This window comes from Dendrobates tinctorius, unplaced genomic scaffold (assembly GCF_039654945.1).
Source record: "Dendrobates tinctorius isolate UK_male_01 unplaced genomic scaffold, ASM3965494v1 ptg000029l, whole genome shotgun sequence".
NCBI classification, from domain to species: domain Eukaryota; kingdom Metazoa; phylum Chordata; class Amphibia; order Anura; family Dendrobatidae; genus Dendrobates; species Dendrobates tinctorius.
The window spans coordinates 49,117,851-49,145,536 of NW_027361697.1; the positions used below are offsets into that span (position 1 = coordinate 49,117,851).

General features: G+C 45.5%; 1 long non-coding RNA gene across 1 annotated transcript in view; it reads left to right on the forward strand.

Moving 5' to 3' along the window:
• LOC141085986 (uncharacterized) overlaps window positions 1-25,635 on the forward strand; it is a 64,963-nt gene extending 39,328 nt beyond the window's left edge. Inside the window, exons 2-3 of the long non-coding RNA XR_012231451.1 lie at window positions 21,966-22,028; window positions 24,189-25,635. This is a non-coding gene — a long non-coding RNA (uncharacterized lncRNA). The remainder of the gene's footprint in view (window positions 1-21,965; window positions 22,029-24,188) is intronic.
• The last annotated feature ends 2,051 nt before the right edge of the window (window positions 25,636-27,686 follow it).

Below are 27,686 nucleotides of genomic sequence, written 5' to 3' on the forward strand. Positions count from 1 at the left end.
TTTTCCTTTTTCTATTTTTACCACATTATACCTTTTTTTTTTTTAAGAGAGGTGGGTTGTATTTTTCAATTATTATTGATACAAATAACTTAGTACGTTTTATAAATCCTTTATATGGGGAATGCAAAAAAATATAGATATACTGTCATTATTTTTACATTTTAAATATTGCACTGTGCCGTTTGCAGTACATTATAAGAATAACTTTTATTTATATTTTATTACGAATTTGGTGTAGATCTATTATCATTAAAAATTCTGACATTATTACAGTATATACTGTATATACCTGAGTATAAGCTGACCGGAGTATAAGCCGAGGCACCAAATTTTGCCACGAAAAACTGGGAAAGCTTATTGACTCGAGTATAAGCCGGGTATGCATTGTCCCCTCATCCCTGTCCTGGTATCCATGTCTCCCCCGTCCCTGTCATTGTATGCATGGCTCTCCCATCACTTTCCTGGTATGCATGGCTCCCCTGTCCCTGTCCTTGTATGCATGGCTCCTTATCCCCTGTCCTGGTTTGCATGGCTCCATTGCTGTCCTGGTATGCATGGCTCCCCCATCCCTGTATGCATGGCTCTCCCCATCCCTATCTTTGCATGCATGGCTCCTCCATCGCTGTCCTGGTATGCATGGCTCCTTATCCCCTGTCCTTGTATGCATGTTTCCTATTAACAAAAAACAAACATCCTACTTACCTTGCCTGCGTGCCCTCAATGCATCTCATTCCGGCGCCAGCAGCTCTTCCTGCCAAGCGATCACGTGGCCCCGCTCATTAAGGTAATGAATATTTACTTCACGCCTTTGGGAGTGGAGAGGCGTGCATATTCATTGCCTTAATGATAGATGCCACGTGATCGCTCGGCCAGAAATGCTGCTGGAGCTGGAACCAACGAGGTGCAGCGAGGATGTGCAGGAAGGTGAGTAGGATGTCTTCTGCAAGCCAGCAGCTGTTGGTGTCAATGTGCGTGCTATAAGAAAAATGAATATTAATTTCTCTTTAACAGTGGGCACAGTTTCAGCCGCAGGCTCCTGCCTCCAGTGCCTCCTCCTCCCCCGTCGGCCCTCTTGGACAATTGACTCATGTATAAGCCAAGGGGGGCATTTTCAGCACAAAAAAATGTGCTAGAAAACGCGGCTTATACATGAGTATATACAGTATTTTTTTAAAGTAACATTTATTTTATGATTTGTTTTCATCCCACTAGGGGACATGACAATATGATCTTCTGATAGTTGATATAATTCCTGCCCAATGACAATGTTGCTCATGTTATTGATGTTCTTACTGTAACACATACTGTAGTTGACACCCTGCTGCAATGACCACTCACCCATCTAGATACTCATCTAGATACTGGGAGCATAAGGTATTGCAGCACTTACATGGTTGATAGAAGGATTGGACTTCTTTTGTGCAAACATCTGTCACTAGTTATGTGATCGAAAGGTGCCAGCAGCAGCGTCTAATAGGCAGTGTGTCATTGTAAAATTGAGCAGTATAAAATAGAAGTATTGCAGTATATGTTATATTCAAGTCTCACAATGGGAGGTGAAAAATAAAAAGATAAAAAAAGTGTTTTCTTGGCTTTTAGCCTCGTCAACCCCCAGCCTGTTTTCACTTTCCTTATTATTATTATTATTGTTATTAATTTATATAGCACCATTGATTCCATGATGCTGTACATAAGAAGGGGTTACAAACAAATTACAGATATCACTTACAGTAAACAAACTTACAATGACAGACTGATACAGAGGGGAGAGGACCCAGTCCTTTCGGGCTTACATGCTACAGGATGGTGGGGAAGGAGACAGTAGGTTGGTGGGTTGCAGCAGTTCCGGTGTTGGTTGAGGTGATATCTCCAATAGTGGTGAGGAGGTAGCGGGGTCATTGCAGGCTGTAGGCTTTCTTGAAGAGGTGGGTTTTCAGGTTCCGTCTGAAGGATCAGAATGTGGCTGATAGTCGGACATGTTGGGGCAAAGAATTCCAGAGGATGGGGGCAGTGCGGGAGAAGTCTTGGAGGCGTTAGGGTGAAGAGCAAATAAGTGTGGAGGAGAGAAGGAGGTCTTGGGATGACCATAGATTACGTGAGGGAAGGTATCGGGAGATTAGTTCAGAGACATATGGAGGAGACAGGTTATAGATGGCCTTGTAGGTCAGTATTAGTAATTTGAACTGGATACGCTGAGGGAATGGAAGCCAGTGAAGAGATTTGCAGAGGGAAGGAGCGGAGGAGTAGCGAGGAGAGAGATGAATTAGTCGGGCAGCAGAGGTAAGGATGGACTGGAGAGGTGCGAGGGTGCTAACAGGGAGACCACAGAAAAGGATGTTGCAGTAGTCGAGTCAGGAGATGATGAGGGCATGCACAAGCATTTTAGTAGATTGAGGGTTGAGAAAAGGACAGATTCTGGAAATATTTTTGAGCTGGAGGCGACAGGAGGTAGAAAGAGCTTGGATATGCGGCTTGAAGGACAGGGCAGAGTCAAAGGTTACTCCGAGGCAGCGGACTTGCGATACTGGGGAAAGCGTGATGTCATTAATTGTGACAGATAGGTCAGGAAAGGAGGATCTGTGAGATGGAGGAAAGATGATGAGTTCAGATTTGTCCACATTGAGCTTGAAGAAGCGAGAGGAGAAGAAGGAGGATATGGCTGATAGACACTCCGGGATTCTGGATAGCAGAGAGGTGACGTCTGGGCCAGAGAGGTAGATCTGAGTGTCATTAGCATAAAGGTGGTACTGTAATCCATGGGACTTTATGAGTTGACCCAGGCCAAGGGTATAAATTGAGAAGAGTAGAGGTCCTAGAACAGAGTCTTGGGGGACTCCAACAGAGAAAGGGTGGGATGAGGAGGTAGTGTGGGAGTGGGAGATGCTGAATGTGTGGTTTGAAAGGTATGAGGAGATCCAGGATAGGGCGAGGTCTTTGATGCCAAAGGAGCAGAGGATCTGTAGTAGGAGGCAGTGCTAAACTGTGTCGAATGCAGAGGACAGGTCTAGAAGGATGTGTATAGAGTATTGTCCATTTGCTTTGGCTGTAAGTAGGTCGTTAGTAATTTTAGTCAGGGCTGTCTCAGTGGAGTGATGGGGGAGGAAACCAGATTGTAGATTGCCAAAGAGCAAGTTAGATAAGAGGTGGGAGGAAAGTTCAGCGTGGACATGCAGCTCCAGGAGTTTGGAAGCGAATGGGAGCAGTGATATTGGGCAATAGCTGGACATAGCCGTTGGGTCGAGGGTTGGATTTTTAAGGATAGGCGTGATTGTGGCATGTTTAAAAGCAGAAGGGAAAGTACAGAGCGTTAGCGATTAGAGATGAGTGACTTTGCCTTTTTTAAGGTCGAGTCGGGTTTCATGAAACCCGACTTTTGCAAAAGTCGGGTCGAACGAAATCGGCAGACTATAGCGAAAAGTCGGAGGCCGACTGAAACACGAAACCCAATGCAAGTCAATGGGGAAGCAAAGTCGGCAGGGAGTGGAGGACAGTAAGCACACCTACAGTGCCCATTTCAATGCCAAAAACATCAATTCTTATTACTGAAGCTTGTCAACCTTAATTTACTTCATAATAATAGTTACACATTGAAAACTGGGGGTTATTTGGCTAAAGTTGTGGGGGGGTAGGGCTGGCTCCAGGTTTTCGTGTGCCCTGGGCCAAAGAGTGTCAGTGCGCCCCTTTAACACATACCACAACTCATGATGCTCCGATACGGCACAGAAATATAGGTATAGTACAATGACAAATACTTCACTGCTTACATGACATGACTGATCTATTTTAAATTGTACAATAGCTCAAAAAAAGGACAGTATATTACTCCATACAGTATTATGGCCACCACATTGTGCGCCATACAGAATAATGAGCCCCATATATTTCTCCATACAGAATAATTGGTCACATATAATTTCCATACAGTATATGATGAGCTCCACATAATTCTACAGTATATGATGGTCCCCATGGACGATGCTCCAGTGTGTTATGGGCCCAAATAATGCTCCGTATACAATGGGACCCATTTGTAATGCTCCAGTGTATAATGGGCCCCATAGATGCTGCTCCAGTGTCTGATCTGCCCCATTTAGAATGCTTCATTATATGATGGGCCCCATGGATGATGCTCCAGTGTCTTATGGGCCCAAATAATGCTCCATATATAATGCACCCCATTTGTAATGCTCCAGTGTATAATGTGCCCCATAGATGCTGCTCCAGTGTCTGATCTGCCACATTTAGAATGCTTCAGTATATGATGGTCCCCATGGACGATGCTCCAGTGTCTTATGGGCCCAAACAATGCTCCATATATAATGGGCCCCATTTGTAATGCTCCAGTGTATAATGTGCCCCATAAATGCAGCTCCAGTGTCTGATCTGCCCCATTTAGAATGCTCCAATATATGATGGGCCCCATGGATGTTGCTCCAGTGTCTTATGGGCCCAAATAATGCTCCATATATAATGGGTTCCATTTTTAATGCTCCAGTGTATAATGTGCCCCATAGATGCTGCTCCAGTGTCTGATCTGCCTCATTTAGAATGCTCCAGTATATGATGGGCCCCATGGATGATGCTCCAGTGTCTTATGGGCCCAAATAATGCTCCATATGTATAATGGGCCCCAGTTGTAATGCTCCAGTGTATAATGTGCCCCATAGATGCTGCTCCAGTGTCTGATCTGCCCCATTTAGAATGCTCCAGTATATGATGGGCCTCATGGATGATGCTCCAGTGTATGATGGGCCCAAATAACGCTCCATATATAATGGGCTCCATTTCTAATGCACCAGTGTATAATGAGCCCCTGTAAATGCTGCTCCAGTGTCTGATGTCCCCCATTTGGAATGCTCCAGTATATGAAGGGCCCCATTTTTAATTAACCCAGGCATGGTATGTGAAAAGAGCTCCATGGAGTAATCTGAAGTGTGTGCTGCCGCATCCTTCACTTTTGGTGTGGGTGAAGGACGCAAGGAAAGGGGTTGCTCCTGACCAGAAGCCCGCACAGACGACTCAGTGCTTGCATTTTTTTAAAACTTCAGAAGAGGAGGCTATAGAGCTGGAGGCTGTTTCAGCAATGTAAGCCAAAAACAGATCCTGATGCTCCAGCTTTAAAAGCAGTCTACCTACTCCCAGAAAAGGGAGCCATACAGGCCTTCCAGAACTACACCATGATGCAGGCTCAACACCTCCTGCCTTAGCTGCTATTGTGTTTTTGGCACCACCAGCAGATGCACCACCACCGCCATCAGTACCAGGTGGCCCCCCCACACCCACATCCGTGTCCTCTTCCACCATACTTCCTCATGTTTTGGAAAATGCACCCAAAATACCAGCAGATATATGGTACTGTATCAGAAGCGTACAGCTCTATACAGTCTAGGGATAACAGTAAATCTCCGTGTATATTTCATGAGCCATACACAGACACTCAGAGGCTCAGTATGGAGAACACAATAAAATAAAAAGTTGAAAAAGGGTACAGTATCACCAGATACCAGGTATACATAGTATAGTGTTAACATTAGGAATCTCCGTATATATTTCAGGAGGCAGACACAAACGCTCTCAGGCCCAGTATGGATTACACAAGAATATGAAAAGCTGTAAATGGGTAATGTAACACAAGCGTACAACTGTATACAGTGTTGGGGTAATCTTAGATCTCCAAATATATTTCCGGAGTAACAGACAGACGTTCACAGGCTCATTATGGATTACACCAGAATCTAAATAGCAATAAAAGTTACTGTATCAGAAGCGTACAGCTGTATACAGTGTTGGCCAAATTTGAAATCTCGGTAAATATTTCCGGAGTCACCCTCAGACGCTCACTCACTCTGGGTTTGACCATAATAGAAAATGTTGTAGAAAAGGTACTGGATAACAAGGTAGCAAGTATAGATATTATAGGGTACAATTGAAATCTCCGTATACATAGTCCTGTAGTCACTCTAAGACGCTCACTCAATATGGATTTGACCGTAATACTAAATGCCGAACAAATGTACTGTATAACAAGATACAAGCTGTATCGAGTATAGGGTAAAAATTGGTATTTCCGATTCACCGTATATATAGAAGGCGTAAACCACACACGCTCACTCCCAATGGATGATACCGTAATAACAAATTTTTAACAAAGGTACTGTATCAGCACATACCAGGTGTATCCAGTCTAGGGGTAATTGTAAATTTCCATCTATACTTCCGGAGTCAGACACAGACATTCACAGGCTCACTATGTATTACATCAGAATTTAAAAAGTAGAAAAAGGGAAAGGTATTCGAAGCGTACAACAGTATACAGTGTTGTGGTACTTTTAAATCTTCGTTTATATTTCAATCTGAGTAAGCCAGTCCAGACTCTCCGCTACTGGAAACTATATGGATACAAGTACAGACTGTCACGCCGTTCTGTTTGTATTTGGTTGTTGGCGTGACAATGCATGTTTTTTGCTTTAACCCCTTACTCCTTTCCCCCTAATTGAGCTGGGATACTGCTGGCTTTTACCTGTATGGAGCCTGCTCAGTTCCCTGCTCTGCTGCGTAGCTGCACATGTGGTGTTGGGTCTTTGCTCTGCTGCTTGACCATTCGCATGTGCGGTCCCTGGTCGCCGCTGTGGAAGCTGTCCACGGGTTGTGAAGTCATTTGCAGCTGGTGCATGACTTTCCACGTGTGTCTTGGCTGGCAGCCATGGCCAGGTGCTCTGGGCTGCAGTTCCTGCACTGACTGTGCTGTAATGGTTTCTGTGTGTGCTTAGGGCGTGCACAGCCACACCTTCCCTGCTTTTATCAGGGTTAGTGTGTGTACTTGAAATGCTGTCCCCAGCCAATTGCTGAGGGGCAGCCCCTTTATAAACTTACCCTGCCCTATGGGCGGGGCCAGAGCTACTCACAATTCACAAAGCTCCTGCACTTTGCCATGTGTGTCTCGTGTCTGTGTCTCTGGACCTCATCTGTCTCGGTTATGGTACCAAATTCCCTGCCTTGATTCCTGCTTTGTCCTGTTCCCTCGCCCTGCCCCGGAGGTGGTATATCCGGGCCTGAATCTCTGATCCTGTACCTATCCTGTTCCCTCGCCCTGCCCCGGAGGTGGTATATCTGGGCCTGAATCCATGCTCCTGTACCTGTCCTATACCTGACCCTGTCTAAATTCGCCCTGGCCTAGAGGCGGTGTATCCAGGCTTGAATCCTTGATCCTGTACTTATCCCTTCCCTGACTATGTCTGAACTATCTGCTGTGCTATCTTGCTGGAATCCCTCTGTGTTTGGAGCCCCGCACCCAGTGACTCTGAGACTCTTGCAACCGGCGTTCCTGCTGAGCATCTATTATGCTGTGCTCTGTCTACCATGCGGTGCTAGCTCAATGCAGGCCCAGCAATCCTGCGGTGTTAGTACCATCACGCTTGAGTTCCTTCCTAGGTCCGATGCCTGGAGCCTGACGACCGCAGTCAGGAACCTGATGACCGCTACCTGGAGCCTGGAGCTGGATGACTGCAGTGGTGCCTGTAGGTCGTGTTGGATGTCCGGAACCAAACAACTCCTGTCTGATGTCTGCCGGTGACTCTGATGTCCTGTGGGTGACCCTGATGTCCTGCCTGCATCTGGATGACCTTGTGTGTCCTGATGTCCTGATGACCTCGTGTGTCCTGATGTCCTGATGACCTCATGTGTCCTGATGTCCTGATGACCTTGTGTGTCCTGATGTCCTGATGACCTCATGTGTCCTGATGTCCTGATGACCTCGTGTGTCCTGATGTCCGGCCTGTGTCCCAATGTCCCGCTTATGAGTGCCTCAGTGATCCGATGGGGCCTTGGGGTCCACTGGGTGGTACCCTTCTGGGAGGTGTGGAATCGGGAGCCTGGTTTAGCCCTGTTTTGTCTATGTACTGTGACTTTACTTTAAGTAAACTGTACTTTATTTATACCTGAAGTTGTGCGGTGTTATCTAGTCCTACGTGTCTTCTTAGTCCACATGCTCAGCTGCAACAGAATCCAGGTCGCTGCCCTTCCCTAGTTCGGGTAGGCCCGAGTCCCCCTCTGTGGTATAGAGGGTCCATATTGTGTCCTCGGGGGATGCCCGCCCCTCGCCATCGGCGTGGAGGCGCCTGCAGGGCCGCGTCTGCGGCTGCAGTCGTGACACAGACGGAAAGTTGAGTGTTAGCAGAAATTTGGGAATTACTCAAGGCGGGAAAACCTCCCAGTAGATGTTGCAGAGGCGATGCAGACCCTCAATTACTGTGTCTGTGGAGACAGTGAAAACGGTTCTTTGTAAAGAAAGGATTGCTTTATCGCAGTAGCGTGGATCACATCACCGTTACTCGTCTTCATCAAATTGTGATCACAGGGAGAGATGTAGACATGGTCCTCACTGCCTATCATGATGTGTCTGGTCATTTTGGAGTGCAAAAGACAGAAGCCACAGGCCGTAGGTGATTCTATTGGATTGGCATGAGAGGAGACATTGAAAAATTCTTGCAGGAATGTCACACGTCTGTGACTATCACAACTGTGAAAGGTGATCATAAAGCACCACTGCATCCGCTTGTAAGTTGACGTCCATTACAAATGGTAGCCATTGATCATCTGAAGGTAGAGGCCAGCAGGACAGGCCATAGCTACATCTTAACCATCATCGATCAATACACCAAATTTCTAGTGGCCAATACACCAAATTTCTAGTGGCCGTCCCTGTGAAGGATTTAACTGCCCAGACTACACAGCGTTGGAGCAGGGAGAGGTAAGTATTGCAACTTGCAAATGCTGTGGCCATGACCAAGCAGGGGGGCACACTCGTGGTCGACGGTACTGGCACAGGGCCCCTCATAGTGCGCTGGTGTGTCTGACGGCGAGTGGGACCCCCCACCGTCAGAGAGGGGCCCTGTGCCAGTGCCGTCGGCCATCAGTGGGCCCATCCACCTGTTCAGAGCAATGGCACTTGCTCAGGCGCACCAGGTGTTGACCCCAGCCCTTGGGGGGTGGGCAGCCCAGCTAGGGAGGTTTAAAAAATGGCATATGTTGATGTGTAGGCTGGACATTCATTAAGCTGCTGCAAATGGCGGAATTGGGCAAGTCCGAGGAAGAGGAGGACAAAAGTGAGGCAGTTTTCTGGCAACCTATGTGTCATCAGGGGAAGGTGAGACAAAATCCTTTGAAACCCATGCATGGTTTATTTTAATGAAGGTTAGAACATCAACATTTTGGGTCAACAGATGGGTCCTTTTTTCTGTCAGGATTGATCCAGCAGCACAGAAGACTCTTTCAGATAACACACTAGCAGCAGGGCAAGCGAGCTCCTGTAAGGCATAGTGTGCCAATTCAGGCCAGGCGTCCAGTTTAGAGGCCCAATAGTCAAAGGGGAATGACCTGTGAGGGAGAACATCAATATGGGAGGAGAAGTAGTTTGTAACCATAGTTGACAACTGCTGTCTCCTGTCACTTTTAATCGATGCAGTATTAGCAGTCGTGTGAGCGGTACTTGAGAAATCATTCCACAACATGGTCATTAAACCCCTGTCTCCAACGCCACTTCAGCTGTGTGCACCATGAACACCTCTTCCATTGTGCCCACTACGGCTCGTGGGAGAACCAGCACCGCTGTTGTGTGCTGGGAAAGCCTCAAACAAATGGTTTACCAGAGTTGCTTGTTTGTTAGCCAATATTATCTCTAGGTTCTCCTGTGGCATGATGTTGTGTAATTTGCCTTTGTAGCGTGGATCGAGGATGCTGGCCAGCCAGTAGTCGTCATCCTTCATCATTTTGGCAATGCGGGGGTCCCTTTTTAGGATCCACAAAGCATATTCCAGGTGTCAATAATGAACTGCCACTGCTGGGTGGAGGAGCACTTTCTGGTAAATCCACATCCCTACAGTCACGCACAAACACTGTACCTGACCTTGGAACGCCAACATTTTCTCTTGCCCCCTGAGAAGGATCCTCCTGCCCAAAATAATCAAACTCATCCTCCTCCTCCTCCTCTTTCTCTTCTTCCTCCACCTCGTCCAAGACAGTTCCCTGACCAGACAATGGCTGACTGTCAGCAAGGCTTCCCTCCTCCTCCTCCTGTTCCTCCTCCTCTACTGCAGACGCCAGATCCTGAATGTGCGTCAAACTTTGTATGAGCAGACGCATAAGTGGGATGCTCATGCTTATGATGGCGTCGTCTGTGCTTACCAGCCGTGTGCATTCCTCAAAACACTGAAGGACCTTACAGAGGTCTTTCAGCTTTGACCACTGCACACCCGACAATTCCATGTCTTCCCTCAAACTGCCTGCCCGTGTATTCTCCCACAAATGCATTACAGCCTGCCTCTGTTTGCACAGCCTCTCAACCATGTGCACGGTGGAGTTCCACCTTGTTGCAACGTCTATGATTAGGCGGTGCTTGGGGAGGTGGAGCAATTGCTGCAGCTTCTGCATACGTCTGGGGTGTACGGCCGAGTGATGGATGTGCGAGCACAGTCTGTGGAGCAGTGATGTTAACTCTGGATAATTATTAAGGAAGCACTGCACCACCAGGTTCAAAGTGTGAGCCAGGCAAGGTATGTGTGTGAGTTTTGAACGTGGCTATGGCTGCCTCAAAATTACGGCCGTTATCTCTGACTACCTTGCCTGCCTCAAGATGTAGACTGCCCAGCCATGACTCAGTTTGTCGCTGCAAGTAGTCGGCCAGTACCTCCGCGGTGTGTCTGTTGTCGCCCAAAGACATCATCTTTAACACAGCCTGCTGACGCTTACCACTAGCTGTTCGATAGTGGGACACCTCGTGTGCAACACTGCCAGCTGCGGATGGAGTGCTCTTGCGACTAGAGTTGAGAAAAATGGGTCAGTCAATCTCTAAAGTCGCCGACTTTTGCAAAAGTCGGGTTTCATGAAACGAAACCCGACCATAGTGTGAGGCCACGAGGTTGGCGACCATGGTGCCAAAGTCGCGTTTCAAATTATGCTTCAGCGCCCTTTTTCAGCCAATGATGGAGGACGCACACTGTGGGCAACGCGATGACATAGGCAGCGGTTACCACCATCTTTGAGAAGGGCATGCAAGTGATTGGCTTGCTTTGTGTGGCGTCACAGGGGCTATAAAAGGGCATGCACGCCGACCGCCATCTTACTTCTGCTGATCTCAGAATAGGGAGAGCTGCTGCTGATTCTGTAGGGAGAGCGTTAGGCAGGGAAGAAGATACAAAAACTGCTTCTGCTGCTAGCGATTTTGCCTGTACAACACACCAGTTAGTGTGCAGTGCAAGGGGAGGCTATATGTTGGTGCATCAGCTCTGTTGGTTATTAGGCTGCCTTATAAGGCTCCCTGATAGCTGCATTGCTGTTTTCACACTGCTGTGCAAACTGCTTTTTTAAAAGCAAAAATACTTTTCACCAGGCCTCGAAGGCTCCCTTTTCTGGGAGTAGGTAAACCGCTATTAAAGCCGGAGCTTCAGGAACATGTTTTGGCTTACATTGCTGACACAGCCTCCAGCTCTATCGCCTCCTCTTCTGAACTTTCAAAAAATAAAAGCACTGAGTCATCATTGGAGGCTCATGGTCAGGAACCACACCTTTCCTTGTGTCCTTCATCTCTACCAAAAGTAAAGGATGCGGCAGGCCACACTACAGATTACTCCATGGAGCTCTTTTCACATACCATGCCTGGGTTATCAAGTCAAATCATGAATTACCCAGTCCAAGAAGAATCTGACATGGAGTGCACTGATGCACAGCCACTGCTAGATTTATCTGCTGGTACATTCACTCAGAGCACTACATTGCCCTCGCAGTGTACTGAGCCAGAATCTGACCCTGATGAAACTCAGGTGCCCCTTCCCGCATACTATACCACCTTACATGGTGACACAGAGGAAGGTGCACATGACATTGAAGAGGAGGTGATGGATGACCCAGTTGTTGACCAGATTGGCATCTATTGGGGGAAGAAGGTGCCACTGCCAAAAGCTCAGAAGAGGAGGAGGAGCATCCGCAGCAGGCATCGACATCGCAACAGCTGTTATCTGGCAGGCCCGGAGCAGTCCAAAAACGGGTTACAAAAACCAAAAGAGTTGCAGGACAGCTAGGCCAGACGGTCAAATTAGCACAGCGTGCAAGGCCTCAAAATGTCTTCCATAGTAGGAAGAGTGCAGTGTGGCACTTTTTTGAACAAAATCCTAATGATCAGGCAAAGGTTATCTGTTAGAAGTGCGCAAAGACCTTTAGCCGAGGGAAAAATCTGAGAAATTTGAATACCAGTTGCATGCTTAGTCATTTAACCACCATGCACTTGCAAGCATGGGCGGACTACCAAACCTCACGTACCACATGTGCAACTGCTCCCAATGAAGGTAGTCAGCAATGCTACATCGTTTTCCATTTCCCCCACTGTAAGCCCACCGGTTAGCACACCACCAGCAGCAAATGTTGAGGTGTCGTTGCAAGGCCAAAGCAGTCAGGAAATCACAATGTTATTGCTACGAAAGACTGAGTCTAGGCCATTAGAAAGAACACCAACTCCATCACCATCATCAACCCTCCCTCAGTCCACCATGTCCACCGCTAGTTCCACCATATGCAGCTCTCAAGTCCAGCTCACCCTACCAGAGACTATGAGTAGGACAAGAAAGTACTCATCCTCTCATCAGAGAACACTGGATTTGAACACCCACATTGCCAAACTAATCTCGTTAGAGATGATGCCCTACCGGTTGGTTGAAAGCAAAGCTTTCCGCGAACTCATGGCCTACGCAGTACCACGCTATGATCTACCCAGTCAGCACTTCTTTTCTCGCAAAGCCATCCCAGCCCTCCACCTTCATGTGAAAGACCGCATTGTCCATGCAGTCAAGCAATCAGTGAGTGGAAAGGTGCACCTCACAACAGATGCATGGTCCAGTAGGCATGGCCAGGGCCATTACGTGTCCATCACTGCGCACTGGGTTAATGTGGTGGATGCAGGGTCCACAGGGGACAGCGGCGGTGGGACAGTGCTGCCTAGCCCAAGGTATAGGAAACAGTTGGGTGTAGGCGTTCGACCCGCCTCATCCTCCTCCTCCAGAAGCGAAAGCTCGTCCACAGAGCGCAGTCATACAAGCACTCCATCCGCAGCTGCCAGTGTTGCACACTCGGTGTCCCACTATCGAACAACTAGTGGTAAGCGTCAGCAGGCTGTGTTGAAGATGATGTGTTTGGGCGACAACAGACAAACTGCGGAGGTACTAGCTGACTATTTGCAGCGACAAACTGAGTCATGGCTGGGCAGTCTACATCTTAAGGCAGGCAAGGTAGTTAGTGATAACGGCCGGAATTTTGTGGCAGCCATAGCCCGTTCAAAACTCCGACACATACCTTGCCTGGCTCACACCTTGAACCTGGTGGTGCAGTGCTTCCTCAATAATTATCCGGAGTTAACAGGCCTGCTCCAGAAGGTCCGAAGACTGTGCTTGCACATCCGCCGGTCGCCCGTACACTCCAGTCATATGCAGAAGCTGCAGCGATTGCTCCAACTTCCCAAGCACCGCCTAATTGTCGACATTGCAACAAGGTGGAACTCCACCCTGCACATGGTTGAGAGGCTGTGCGAACAGAGGCAGGCTGTGATGCATTTGTGGGAGGATACACGGCCAGGCACTTTGAGGGCAGACATGGAGTTGTCGGGTGTGCAGTGGTCGAAGCTGAAAGACCTCTGTAAAGTCCTTCAGTGTTTTGAGGAATGCACACGACTGGTAAGCGCAGACGACGCCATCATAAGCATGAGAATCCCACTTATGCGTCTGCTCATGCAAACTTTGATGCACATTAAGGAGCAGGCGTCTGCAGCCGAGGAGGATGAGGAAGAGGAGGAGGGAAGCCTTGATGACAGTCAGCCATTGTCTGCTCCGGGATCTCTCCTAGACGAGGTGGAGGAAGAAGAGGAAGAGGAGGAGGAGGATGATGATGGGGATGATTATTTAGGGGAGGAGGATGCTTCTTGTGGGGCAAGAGAAAATGTTGGCGTAGCAAGGTCTGGTACAGGGTTTGTGCGTGACTGGAGGGATGTGGATTTGCCAGAAAGTACTCATCCACCCAGCACTCGCAGTGCATCATTGACATCTGAAACATTGGCCCACATGTCAGATTATGCCTTGCAGATCCTAAAAAGGGACCCCCGCATTGCCAAAATGAGGAACGATGATGACTACTGGTTGGCCAGAATCCTGAATCCACGCTATAAAGGTAAATTCCAAAACATCATGCCACAGGAGAACCTTGACCAAATATTGGCTAACAAACAAGCAACTCTGGTAAACCGTTTGTTTGAAGCATTTCCAGCACACAGCAGCGGTGTTGGTTCTCCAACGAGCCGTAGGGGGAAACATGGAAGAGGTGGTCATGGTGCACACATCAGAAGTGGCGTTGGAGACAGGGGTTTCATGACCATGTTGTGGACTGATTTTTCAAGTCCGGCTCACACGACTGGTAATACTGCATCGATTTAAAGTGACAGGAGACAGCAGTTGTCAACTATGGTTACAAACTACTTCTCCTCCCATATCGATGTTCTCCCTCACAGGTCATTCCCCTTTGACTATTGGGCCTCTAAACTGGATGCCTGGCCTGAATTGGCACAATATGCCTTACAGGAGCTCGCTTGCCCTGCTGCTAGTGTGCTATCGGAAAGAGTCTTCAGTGCTGCTGGCTCAATCCTGACAGAAAAAGGGACCCGTCTGTCGACCCAAAATGTTGATGATCTAACCTTCATTAAAATGAACCATGCATGGGTTTCAAAGGATTTTGTCCCACCTTCCCCTGATGACACATAGGTTGCCAGAAAAATGGCTTGCTTTTGTCCTCCTCTTCCTCGGACTTCTCCGATTCCTCCCTTTGCAGCTGCTGAATGTCCAACATCAACATATGCCATTTTTTAAACCTCCCTAACTGGGCTGCCTCCCCCCCAAGGCTGGGGTCACCACCTAGTGCTCGCAGCCGTGCGAGTGCCATTGCCCTGGACAGGTGGGTGGGCCGACTTTTGGGCACCGGCACTGGCACAGGGTCCCTCATAGTGCAATCAAGTGTCTCTGACGGTGGGGGTGCACACCCGCCGTCAGACACACCGGTGTACTATGAGGGGTCCAGTGCCAGTACCGACGCCCACGAGTGGGCCCCACTTGCTTGGGCAGGGCCCCAGCATTTGCAATATTTACCTCTCTCTGCTCCTCCGCTGTGTAGTCTGGGCTGTCAAATCCTTCCCTGGGACTGCCACTACAAATTTGGTGAACTGATAGATGATGGTTAAGACGTAGCTATGCCCTGTCCTGCTGGCCGAGCTCTAGCTTCAGAAGATCAATGGCTTCCATTTCTTATGGACGTCAACTCACAATGAGATGCAGTGGTGGTTTATCATCAGCTTTCACAGTTTTCCTACTCACAGACGTGTGACATTCCTGCCCACATTTTTAAATGTGCCCTCTCATGCCAATCCAATAAAATCGCCTACAGCCTGTGGCTTCTGTCTTTTGCACTCCAAAGTTACCTGACAGATCATGATAGGCAGTGAGGGCCATGTCTACATCTCTCCCTGTGATCAAAATTTGATGGAGATGAGTAGCGGTGATGGGATCAACGGTACTGCGATACAGCAACCATTTCTTCACAAGAACTGATTTCGCTGTCTCCACACATAAAGTAATTGAGGGTCAGCATCGCCTCTGAGAATTCTCCCGGGAGTTTTTCCCGTGATTAGTAATTCCTAAATTTCTGCAATCACTCGATTTTATGTCTGTACTTTTATCCATCTCGTTTCCTCTTGCGGAGAGTCTGGACTGTCTTTCTGAGACAGAAATATATATGAAGATTTAAAAATACCCCAACAGTGTATACTGGTGTACGCTTCAAAAACATTTCCTTTTTTCTACTTTTTAGATTGTTGTCTAATCCATACTGAGGCTGTGAGTGTCTTTGTCGTACTCCGGAAATAAACACGGAGATTTTAAATGTTTAAGCTATGCTATATGTACCTGTTATCCAGTGATACTGTACCCTTTCTCAACTTTCTGCAATCTTGTCGAATCCATACTGTGCCTGAGACCGTCTGAGTCTGCCTCCTGATTACAGATGAGTGGTGTTTGAGTGGAACTGTTGGCCAAGTTCAAATTCTAGCTGTTTTGGGCAGTGTTAGATCCGTTAGTCGAACTACAACACTTTGATTAAAATTCGGCTGTTCGAGTTTCCATTCGAGAACATTTCGCTAAACAAAAGCGTATATTTTTTCACATTAATAATGGTTTCCAATGATAATAGACAGTTTTAGGGCATAGTAGCGGTGTCTGGTAGCCAGCGGTGTAGTACACCTGTGAAGGAGCTACACCGTGTGTTTTTCTAATAATTTTTTACCGCATATTGTCCTGAAAAACCTTTTCGGCCTAGTAACTGTGTCTGCTACTCAGAAGAGGAATAAGAACAAAGAATAACACACACCAACATACCTAGTGTAATGGGGTATACCATATACTGAATACTGTCAATAAAGAGGTTAATGACAACCCCATGAAGTGCATGGTGTTATGGACTGAGTAGAGAGCATTTGTCAAATATATATATGCAAGGGGGAGGAAGAAAGAAAAACTTCCTAACAACAAAACAGGTCAATAAATAAAATTGCTTTATTAAGGATACAGGGCAAGGAACAATACCATTAAAAATTTGTATAGGTTAATAACTTGTCATGAAAAAAGATACCAACAGTCCTAACATGTCGATCAAATATAGCCCAAATAGAGAGGACAAAAAGAAAAAATCACAACAATGTTATATCAGCCACACACAATATAAAGTGGGAATATGACCCTCTCAGTGTAGCGGTAATACCATCATACTAAATATTACAAAGTCATGACATATGATAGTAGCGTGGAAATCCCACCAGATATAACCATAATACCATTAGAATGGATTACACAACGTCATGACACAAAAAGTACATTTGTCCTATATTACCAGGTAAAGTGTCCGTGCAGAGCGACAAGTGAAGGACCAGGTACCCGCCCCGACGCGCGTTTCGGGAACCTTCGTCAGGGGGCGCTATGACACAATAATCCATAGAGCTCTTTATACTGCAGAAACCGGAAGGGCTATCCATGTATTGGACGGAAGTCTCTTAGCGCTGCCCGGGTAACTGTGGACCCGCCCCCATGCTCGGCAGATGAACAGCCATGACGTCCGGATAACGCGGGGCCCCACGTGACCGGACGCCCAAAGCTGCCATGCGCCGACCAGGAGGAGGGACCAACAAGTCCCCCAATGTAAATCGGGCATGCGCATAGCAAACATGTAGTCGTGGACGCCATCTTAGTTGGGGGCAATAAGTCCAACAAACCTAAACGGTAGCAGCAAACGGACTAAGGGGCAAAACCGCCAGTATAGTATCAAGTATAGAGTATAGCATTGGTAACACGCGCGATAGAAAGAGTCATTACATAATGATACCACAAATCCAATATACTGAACATATTGATATGAACACATATATAGAGGTTATATGGGAATAGATAAACTTCTATTACAAACCAAACAAATGGTAACAATCAAATAATACCACTATGTTTGGATATAACATGTCAAATATACTGTATATTGAAAAAAAGGGGGAGAAAAAGTTCACAAAGCGGTGTTACCAATATTTATATATATGCCTGTTGTCCGTAACACTGATGCTACTGCTTAGAAGGGATAAAGAATACCCAAAAATGAATACACAAAGATAAACCCGCGCATGTATCGCTGATATATATCCAAATAGCATAAGTATACCTAAAGTAACCTTGGAAAATATAGCATAAAGGATATGCCACCATAAACACGGGTATATAAATACAACTCCACATATAGTACGTGGCCAAATTCAACTTGAAATACCCTTTAGTGGACATAATTACTCACAGCATATTTACAAAATAACCAAACATGTAAACGGCGGGATTCCAAAGATAACAACCCCAACAATACAAAGTCCATAGCATAAAATTCGTCACATGGCGTTCTTTAATGTGAAGATCCACAAGATGGAGTATGGTCCTCTTCATCATATATCCGCAAGACATTCCGGAATCCACAGTATAGAGCACTGTATATGCTAAAAAGAGGATTAAAACAAGGGGAATTAAAAACAACAGACAAGAAAACAACTATTTATCGAACATAAACACCTACTCCAAAAAAGGGGCAAAACTTAAATTTTCATTCAACCCATGAGGGTGCACAGTTTTGAGTGTCCAGATCCATCTGGATTCGAGGCGCGCCAATATGGAAGACATTCTACCACCCCTAATGCCCGCATCAACCATATCAATACCCTTTACTGTCGCTATTATGGAACAATTTAAAATGACGTGGAATTGTTTTCAACATGGATGTGTCCGTATGGTCAGCCGCCGCCTCAATTCCCAAGATGTGTTCACGTACTCGCACCTTAAGTTGGCGCGATGTCAATCCCACATAAATAAGCCTGCATGGACATGTGGCGTAATAAATCACATGACGGGTCTCACAAGTAATAGTTTTCCTTTATGGTAACAAACAGGGAGCTCTGTCGGAAAATTCCCAACAGGTTAGGTTTGTGACTAACTATAATTCTAAAGCTGACAGTATTCGTAGGGCACTTTTGAAATCATGGCCAATTCTACAAGTGGATCCGATTATTTCTAAAATCTTACCTGATAGGCCAGCCCTTTCATTCAGGAGAGCTAGAAACCTAAAGGATCATCTGACCCACAGTCTTTTTGTGGGCGAAGCAAAGACTACATTTTTGGATGTTGTTTCCAGTCGACGTGGATGTCGTCCCTGTGGTCACTGTGTTGCCTGCCCCAATATCGATCGAGCTTCCACTTTTGTGGACTCGAATGGGAAGGTCTTCCGCATTAAGAAAACTATTACTTGTGAGACCCGTCATGTGATTTATTACGCCACCTGTCCATGCAGGCTTATTTATGTGGGATTGACATCGCGCCAACTTAAGGTGCGAGTACGTGAACACATCTTGGGAATTGAGGCGGCGGCTGACCATACGGACGCATCCACGTTGAAAACAATTCCACGTCATTTTAAATTGTTACATTATAGCGACAGTAAATTGATCAGATTTAAGGGTATTGATATGGTTGATGCGGGCATTAGGGGTGGTAGAATGTCTTCCAGATTGGCGCGCCTCGAATCCAGATGGATCTGGACACTCAAAACTGTGCACCCTCATGGGTTGAATGAAAATTTAAGTTTTGCCCCTTTTTTGGAGTAGGTGTTTATGTTCGATAAATAGTTGTTTTCTTGTCTGTTGTTTTTAATTCCCCTTGTTTTAATCCTCTTTTTAGCATATACAGTGCTCTATACTGTGGATTCCGGAATGTCTTGCGGATATATGATGAAGAGGACCATACTCCATCTTGTGGATCTTCACAATAAAGAACGCCATGTGACGAATTTTATGCTATGGACTTTGTATTATTGGGGTTGTTATCTTTGGAATCCCGCCGTTTACATGTTTGGTTATTTTGTAAATATGCTGTGAGTAATTATGTCCACTAAAGGGTATTTCAAGTTGAATTTGGCCACGTATTATATGTGGAGTTATATTTATATACCCGTGTTTATGGTGGCATATCCTTTATGCTGTATTTTCCAAGGTTACTTTAGGTATACTTATGTTATTTGTATATATATCAGCGATACATGCGCGGGTTTATCTTTGTGTATTCATTTTTGGGTATTCTTTATCCCTTCTAAGCAGTAGCATCAGTGTTACGGACAACGGGCATATATATAAATATTGGTAACACCGCTTTGTGAACTTTTTCTCCCCCTTTTTTCAATATATATTTGACATGTTATATCCAAACATAGTGGTATTATTTGATTGTTACCATTTGTTTGGTTTGTAATAGAAGTTTATCTATTCCCATATAACCTCTATATATGTGTTCATATCAATATGTTCAGTATATTGGATTTGTGGTATCATTATGTAATGACTCTTTCTATCGCGCGTGTTACCAATGCTATACTCTATACTTGATACTATACTGGCGGTTTTGCCCCTTAGTCCATTTGCTGCTACCATTTAGGTTTGTTGGACTTATTGCCCCCAACTAAGATGGCGTCCACGACTACATGTTTGCTATGCGCATGCCCGATTTACATTGGGGGACTTGTTGGTCCCTCCTCCTGGTCGGCGCATGGCAGCTTTGGGCGTCCGGTCACGTGGGGCCCCGCGTTATCCGGACGTCATGGCTGTTCATCTGCCGAGCATGTGGGCGGGTCCACAGTTACCCGGGCAGCGCTAAGTGACTTCCGTCCAATACATGGATAGCCCTTCCGGTTTCTGCAGTATAAAGAGCTCTATGGATTATTGTGTCATAGCGCCCCCTGACGAAGGTTCCCGAAACGCGCGTCGGGGCGGGTACCTGGTCCTTCACTTGTCGCTCTGCACGGACACTTTACCTGGTAATATAGGACAAATGTACTTTTTGTGTCATGATGTTGTGTAATCCATTCTAATGGTATTATGGTTATATCTGGTGGGATTTCCACGCTACTATCGTATGTCATGACTTTGTAATATTTAGTATGATGGTATTACCGCTACACTGAGTGGGTCATATTCCCACTTTATATTGTGTGTGGCTGATATAACATTGTTGTGATTTTTTCTTTTTGTCCTCTCTATTTGGGCTATATTTGATCGACATGTTAGGACTGTTGGTATCTTTTTTCATGACAAGTTATTAACCTATACAAATTTTTAATGGTATTGTTCCTTGCCCTGTATCCTTAATAAAGCAATTTTATTTATTGACCTGTTTTGTTATTTAGGAAGTTTTTCTTTCTTCCTCCACCTTGCATATATATATTTGACAAATGGTCTCTACTCAGTCCATAACACCATGCACTTCATGGGGTTGTCATTAACCTCTTTATTGACAGTACTCAGTATATGGTATACCCCATTACACTAGGTATGTTGGTGTGTGTTATTCTTTGTTCTTATTTGAATATTTATACTGTGTTTTGCACAGGTCTTGGTGGCACAACTATGGACTTCCGAGCTAAAGAAAAATCCTGGCTCGGCCAAATGGAACAGGTCTTTGGTTCCAATACTGTGATTTTACAATCCGATGACTCCAAATTTGATGATCTCTGTTCCTCCATTCAAGAGCATTTGATTAGTCGTACTAAATTGTGGTGGAACAGGGCTTTTCTCGATAAATATGTCACTAGTAACATGATACCCAGGGGTTTGAGGGTTCGGGTTATTCCCACCTTCCCCATTGAGGATGCACAGTTTATTTCCAGCTGGGAGGAGGCGTGCAATCTGTGTTCTATCAACCTGATGAAACTCTTAATTGGCCACCATACAACTAGAATTTGTGAATTGGACAAACTGATCGATGCAGCTCAGAACGATATAAGGTCTAATAGTTCGGCTGAGAAAATCCGTAATTTTGACCTGAATCTTGAGAAAACATTGGATGTTACAGTCAAAAAAATACAGGAATCCCAGCAAAACAAATTTGCTAGGGATCAAAGAGATTACCAGCAACGCACTGTATATCTATGGAGAAGAAGGAAAAATTCTTCGCAGACCTTACGTCATTCCTCCTCTATGACATCTTTATCCTTGATTGGTGGCCAATCGGACATTTCATCAGCCTCTATGACCACACGGTCTGGAGCTAGGATCAATAGGTCACGCAACCAAAATTATTATCCACAAAAAAGGCGACATCTTCATTCACCAGATCATTCTAAAAATGATAACAAGGTGATTAATCTGAGTGAACATATTCTGTCAGCTGCTGATCTTTCATTACTAAGCCGTGGTTTGTCTTTTTCACCCACTGCCGGCTTTGATTCCTTCACAGTAATTAAGGATCTTCATTTATTTGCCAGAGCATTACTTTTTAAACGTCATTTTTTTGATAACCAATCATATGATCTATTTCCCACAGAGGAAGAGCAAGCTGCGGTGAGGACACTTGAGGAGCTCTCCACTGGCAAGTCCGATGAGGGAGGTAAGATTCCTCCCATGATTCGACCTCATTCCAGGAAGTTTCCCCCGCTATCAACATGCGCTAGCATTGATATGTTTGTGCAAGTGGTGACACAGGATCTCCTTAAAATTCCTCAACATTTTTGTAGGGATAATTTAAGTAGGGAGGAGAGAGTAAGGTTGCATTCCCTTAAAGAACTCCATGATATTGAATTGAAACCAGAGGGCAAGGGGGGTAACGTGGTAATTTGGCCTAAAGCCATGTATGTAAAAGAAGCTCTGGGACAGCTACACAATACAGTGTGTTATAAAAAACTAACGTATAACCCCCTGCCCGCATTCAATTCTCAATTGAATAATATCTTGTTGTTATCAGTGGAAGCTAATGTTATTACCAAGGAGTTGGCCGATGCACTAAGGGTCCCTGAACCGACTATTTCGACCCTTTATCTCCTCCCCAAAATTCATAAGGATGATAGAACACCTCCAGGCAGACCGATAATCTCTGGTAGGGGAAACTTCCTGGAAAAAGTCAATCGATGGATTGACTTCCATCTTCAACCCCTTGTAGAGACATTGCCCTCGTTCCTTAGGGACACTGGGGAGCTCCTTAAGAAGGTGGATGGTCTGAGTCTTGATGGCGATACACTGTTAGCAACGGCTGATGTTGAGTCGCTATACACAAGTATCAGACACCAGGACAGTTTGAGAGCGGTACGTTTTTTTCTGGAACAATCCAGTTTGTCCTCGCACTTTTGTGAACTCATTTTGGAAATGTTGGAATTTTCCCTAACGCACAATTTTTTTGTTTTTCAGGGGTCCTTCTTCCTACAGCTCCAGGGCACAGCTATGGGGGCGTCTTTTGCGCCCTCGTATGCTAACCTGTTCCTGGGGCTGTGGGAGAAGGACCTCTTCCAGTAAGATCATCAGTTGTCAATGGAACGGGTCCTCTTGTGGACCCGTTTCATTGACGATATTTTTTTGATCTGGCATGGTTCACAATCTGATCTGGCTGTCTTATTATCCCAACTAAATAAGAATGACCTTAATATCCGGCTTACATTTTTATGGGATTCTAATAAAATTGAATTTCTCGATGTACTTGTGAAGAAAGACACGACGGGCTCTTTGCAAACAGATATTTTCCGGAAACCTACGGCTACCAACTCTCTGTTATATGCCACGTCGTGCCATCCTCCACATGTTGTCAAGGCTGTTCCAGTGGGTCAGTTTCTTCGCCTTAGGCGAATTTGCTCTTCGGACTCCGACTTTGAGAAGCGTGCTAAGGAACTTTTTGACAGATTCCTTTGTCGTGGATATAGCCAGTGCGCTCTTAAACGGGCATATCACAAGGCTAAATTTACTTCGCGTGCCTCTCTCCTTTATGGTAACAAACAGGGAGCTCTGTCGGAAAATTCCCAACAGGTTAGGTTTGTGACTAACTATAATTCTAAAGCTGACAGTATTCGTAGGGCACTTTTGAAATCATGGCCAATTCTACAAGTGGATCCGATTATTTCTAAAATCTTACCTGATAGGCCAGCCCTTTCATTCAGGAGAGCTAGAAACCTAAAGGATCATCTGACCCACAGTCTTTTTGTGGGTGAAGCAAAGACTACATTTTTGGATGTTGTTTCCAGTCGACGTGGATGTCGTCCCTGTGGTCACTGCGTTGCCTGCCCCAATATCGATCGAGCTTCCACTTTTGTGGACTCGAATGGGAAGGTCTTCCGCATTAAGAAAACTATTACTTGTGAGACCCGTCATGTGATTTATTACGCCACCTGTCCATGCAGACTTATTTATGTGGGATTGACATCGCGCCAACTTAAGGTGCGAGTACGTGAACACATCTTGGGAATTGAGGCGGCAGCTGACCATACGGACACATCCATGTTGAAAACAATTCCACGTCATTTTAAATTGTTCCAAAATAGCGACAGTAAATTGATCAGATTTAAGGGTATTGATATGGTTGATGCGGGCATTAGGGGTGGTAGAATGTCTTCCAGATTGGCGCGCCTCGAATCCAGATGGATCTGGACACTCAAAACTGTGCACCCTCATGGGTTGAATGAAAATTTAAGTTTTGCCCCTTTTTTGGAGTAGGTGTTTATGTTCGATAAATAGTTGTTTTCTTGTCTGTTGTTTTTAATTCCCCTTGTTTTAATCCTCTTTTTAGCATATACAGTGCTCTATACTGAGGATTCCGGAATGTCTTGCGGATATATGATGAAGAGGACCATACTCCATCTTGTGGATCTTCACAATAAAGAACGCCATGTGACGAATTTTATGCTATGGACTTTGTATTATTGGGGTTGTTATCTTTGGAATCCCGCCGTTTACATGTTTGGTTATTTTGTAAATATGCTGTGAGTAATTATGTCCACTAAAGGGTATTTCAAGTTGAATTTGGCCACGTATTATATGTGGAGTTATATTTATATACCCGTGTTTATGGTGGCATATCCTTTATGCTATATTTTCCAAGGTTACTTTAGGTATACTTATGTTATTTGGATATATATCAGCGATACATGCGCGAGTTTATCTTTGTGTATTTATTTTTGGGTATTCTTTATCCCTTCTAAGCAGTAGCATCAGTGTTACGGACAACGGGCATATATATAAATATTGGTAACACCGCTTTGTGAACTTTTTCTCCCCCTTTTTTTTCAATATATATTTGACATGTTATATCCAAACATAGTGGTATTATTTGATTGTTACCATTTGTTTGGTTTGTAATAGAAGTTTATCTATCCCCATATAACCTCTATATATGTGTTCATATCAATATGTTCAGTATATTGGATTTGTGGTATCATTATGTAATGACTCTTTCTATCGCGCGTGTTACCAATGCTATACTCTATACTTGATACTATACTGGCGGTTTTGCCCCTTAGTCCGTTTGCTGCTACCGTTTAGGTTTGTTGGACTTATTGCCCCCAACTAAGATGGCGTCCACGACTACATGTTTGCTATGCGCATGCCCGATTTACATTGGGGGACTTGTTGGTTCCTCCTCCTGGTCGGCGCATGGCAGCTTTGGGCGTCCGGTCACGTGGGGCCCCGCGTTATCCGGACGTCATGGCTGTTCATCTGCCGAGCATGTGGGCGGGTCCACAGTTACCCGGGCAGCGCTAAGTGACTTCCGTCCAATACATGGATAGCCCTTCCGGTTTCTGCAGTATAAAGAGCTCTATGGATTATTGTGTCATAGCGCCCCCTGACGAAGGTTCCCGAAACGCGCGTCGGGGCGGGTACCTGGTCCTTCACTTGTCGCTCTGCACGGACACTTTACCTGGTAATATAGGACAAATGTACTTTTTGTGTCATGACGTTGTGTAATCCATTCTAATGGTATTATGGTTATATCTGGTGGGATTTCCACGCTACTATCGTATGTCATGACTTTGTAATATTTAGTATGATGGTATTACCGCTACACTGAGTGGGTCATATTCACACTTTATGTGTGGCTGATATAACATTGTTGTGATTTTTTCTTTTTGTCCTCTCTATTTGGGCTATATTTGATCGACATGTTAGGACTGTTGGTATCTTTTTTCATGACAAGTTATTAACCTATACAAATTTTTAATGGTATTGTTTCTTGCCCTGTATCCTTAATAAAGCAATTTTATTTATTGACCTGTTTTGTTGTTAGGAAGTTTTTCTTTCTTCCTCCCCCTTGCATACTCAGAAGTGGAGCCCACCCGTGAACCGAGCTATGCCGCCTGTTTATGAAAGAACCAGTTTTTGACTGCATTTACACCACTTAATACTTTGGGCCTAGTAACTGTGTATGCTACTCAGCATAGTTGGCCACCCGTGAATCAAGCTATGCCGCCTGTTTATGTAAGAACTGTGTGCTACTCAGCAGAGGAGCCCAGCTTTTAAGCAAGCTACAGCACCTGTGGTTTGGACACTTAATTTTTTCACATTCTTTCTGGAATGCCGTTTAGGCCTAATTACGTTGACCTGCACTTACTGGGAAATGCTTGTTCGCAGGGAAGAATTGTAATCCCAGATCCCCATCACTAACGGGGTTCAGCATGTTATCCACACATGTAAGCGATACACACTGGTCCTTTCATTGTAGCACGCGTGCAGCCTCGGACATGTAAGGGCATGACAGACCTGTTATAGACCGATCTCGCGTGCCAGAGCCTCGCGTGTCCCTCTAGTAAGCTGGATGCGGGCCGCGGAGGCATGCCTGAGTGTCGTTCGTTAACGGAATTAAGCTTGCAATCTGTGCAGCTTTTTTCTGGATGGCATGGTTGAGGTTGCCCGTGTTGAGTCCAATTAAGCCGCAGGCTCCACTCCTGGTGGTGCCCTTCTGGACATTCCTTTAAGGTTCAGCTTTGCAACCATACTGCCCCCGGAAACCAAACACTTTTCCTGACAGTGACATTCTGGTCAAAGAGCGCGACGACATCACGTCTGTACGCCCTCTGCCAAAACAGTCCAAGTGCAGAGAGATGGAAGATGGGGATGACGAGGTGTCCAGACTAGTACAGGGATTCCTTAGCGAGGAGACTTATTTAATTGTTTTAAAAGTTGGGAGCAATTTTTGGGGAGCACGACACTCTGGAGAATGATATCTGGGGCCCACCATGCACTGAAGCATTCCAAAGGTGGACATCAGTCACTGGAGCAGCATTTACAGGGCCCATTATACACTGGAGCATTAGAAATGGGGCCCATTATATATGGAGCATTATTTGGGCCCATAAGACACTGGAGCTTCATCCATGGTGAACAACATATACTGTAGCATTATGTGGAGCTCATCATGTACTGTATGGAACATTATATGGGACCAATGATTCTGTATGGAGAAATATATGGGCCTCATCACTCTGTATGGCGCACTATGCGGTGGCCATAATACTGTATGGAGGAATATACTGTCTGTTTTTGGAGCTATTGGAGAATTTAAAATGGATATCAGTCATGTGATGTAAGAATTGAAGTATTTTTCATTGTACTGTACCGCTATTTCTCTGCCGTATCAAAGGATCATGAATTGTGTCATGTGTTAAAGGAGCCCAGTAACACTCTTTGGCCCTGGGTCCACGAAAATCTGGAGCCAGCACTACCTCCCCCCACAACTTTAGCCAAAAAAAAACCCAGTTTTCAATGCCAAACTATTATTATGAAGTAAATTAAGGTTGACAAGCTTAAGGAATAAGAATTGATGTTTTTGGCATTAAAATGGGCACTGTAGGTGTGTTTCCTGTCCTCCACTCACTGCCGACTTTTCTTCCTCATTGACTTACATTGGGCTTCGTGTTTCAGTCGGACTTCGACTTTTCACAATAATCGGCCGATTTCATTCAACCCGACTTTTGCGAAAGTCGGGTTTCGTGAGACCCGACTCGACCCGAAAAAAGTCAAAGTCGCTCATCTCTACTTGCGACTGTGCTCTGTGGACGAGCTTTCGCTTATGGAGGAGGAGGGTCGAAAGCCTACAGCCAACTGTTACCTATACCGTGGGCTAGGCAGCACTGTTCCACCGCTGCTGTTCCCTGTGGAGCCTGCATCCACCACATTAACCCAGTGCGCAGTGATGGACACATGGACATGGCCCTTGCCATGCCTACTGGTCCATGCATCTGTTGTGAGGTACACCTTTCCACTCACTGACTGTTTTAGTGCATGGACAATG